Below are 1,855 nucleotides of genomic sequence, written 5' to 3'. Positions count from 1 at the left end.
ATGGTGCATGGTCCAGAACTTGGGAACTTCTCCAGCCACCAGGGACCCTCAATAGCCAGAGGCCCCTTCCCCATCCAGCTGGTTTTGCAGCTGCCCTGGTAGAGCTCAGGACAGACTGCACAGTCTTATCTCCAGAGGTCTAGAGTTGCCACGGATGCTGCCCCTGCACGTCCGCCACTTGATCCAGACGTGGGGCTCTGGTGGCAGCTACCATGCTCAGAGAAGTTGCTCTGTGCTGGAGGAGAAGATGTCCAGGAGCCACCAGGCTATGGAGGGTTTGAGCTTGACCTGGTCTCAGCAGGGTGCTCACATTTCCCGTATGTACAGCACCTTGTCCAGATTGCCCTTGACTACCTTGTCTTTGGGGTTCTTCACCAACATCACCAGCTGGGCCTGGAAGCTGATGATCAGCACCAGCCCCTGCTCCATCATCTTGCCCATGGCCAGGTTGACGTTGTCAATGTCAAGGATATGGGAGTGGAACTGGAAGCTCATGGCGTTGGCCTTCTGGATTGGGTGGACCAGCTGGCTGTAGGTAGCTTCACAGCACCAGTCTTTGAGAATGTCAAGCTCTCCAGAAATCACGACATCCAGGACATTGGGGATGATGTCGTTCCCACACTGCTGCAGAAACTGGTGTTAGTCAAAGGCCAGGTCCACCAGGAGGATCTCTGTGAGCACTTCCAACACTTCCATCTTCGAAAACAGAACCCCCAGAAAATCAGTAACCTTGTCTGTCAGGTCCCAGGATGCCCAGATGAGCAGGTTGTCACTTTCATCATACTTCATCTTCTTTTCGAAGAACTGATTGAATACCACATTTTTTCCTTGAGGTCCTTCCATTGCTGTTACCATTTGGAGTCCTTGTGCAGCACAACCCCCAGGGCTTCCTTGTTAGTCTCAAATATATTCTCTTCTTTGAATTTCTCTCCAGCAAACTCCGTCCTTTTCCTGAGTCTCTTGGGCCTGTGGTAGTATAGTTGATTTCCTTCTTCATGGTCTCCACCCCCTGGGAGATGGCTTTGAAGGCCAAGGTCTTGCCCAACTTCTCCCTACCCCTGGACACTGTCTTGGTCAACTGCTTTGCTGTCTTGGCTGCTTCTTCCATACCTTCCTTCATTTTGCAGCTGAAGTAGTTATTTCTGACTTCATCAAGACTCTCCTTCACCATTAATGGGAAGTGTGTCTAATATGCACTTCTTTTGGTGTTATTGAACACAAACATTTCCTTTTGCGCTTTAAGAAAGACCTTCCTTTGTGGGGGTAAGAGAGTTATGGAAGGAATGGAAAAGGTGGCAGCAATTTTCCTGAGTTCACTAACGAGGGCTCAAGGAAATCCTTCCTGTACAAAGTGCATGACGGGAATGTAAGAGCCCCATCGAGTCTGAAGAGTGATCATTACAGTGTGTTATATATATTTTTCTTGTCTTTTTTATTAGTTTTTTAAATTTAAAAAATGTTTTATTGTTTTTTAAATGGTGTAGTTTTTCTCTGAAGATAATATTTTTAATGCACTAACTACAAGGCTGCTTCACAGCCAACGCTTTCTGAAACCAAAAAATCGTCAGAAGCTCCTCTGATGCATCCTCTTCCTTCTCTTTTTTGTGTTTCCTTTTTTTTGTTTTATATTTTATTTTATTTTGTCAATATACAATGTGGTTGATTATTGTGGCTCATTACTGAAACCTCCCTCCCCCTTGCGCCAGCCCCCTCCCTCCCAACAACTTCATATCTGTTCGCTTGTCTATCAAGTTCAAGGAATTGTAATTGTTGTGTCTTCTTCCCAACCCCCAGTTTGTGTATTTATTTATTTATTTTTAGCTGCCACAAATAAGTGGGAACATGTGATATTTCT

At 45.8% G+C, this 1,855-nt stretch overlaps 1 pseudogene; it reads right to left on the bottom strand.

Moving 5' to 3' along the window:
• Positions 1 to 216: 216 nt before the first annotated feature.
• Positions 217 to 1,171, bottom strand: LOC103582410 (annotated as a pseudogene).
• Between the last annotated feature and the right edge of the window lie 684 nt (positions 1,172 to 1,855).

The sequence above is a fragment of the Galeopterus variegatus genome, unplaced genomic scaffold (genome assembly GCF_000696425.1).
Source record: "Galeopterus variegatus unplaced genomic scaffold, G_variegatus-3.0.2 Scaffold16135, whole genome shotgun sequence".
Classification (NCBI taxonomy): Eukaryota; Metazoa; Chordata; class Mammalia; order Dermoptera; family Cynocephalidae; genus Galeopterus; species Galeopterus variegatus.
This window is presented reverse-complemented; position numbering and strand designations above follow the sequence as displayed.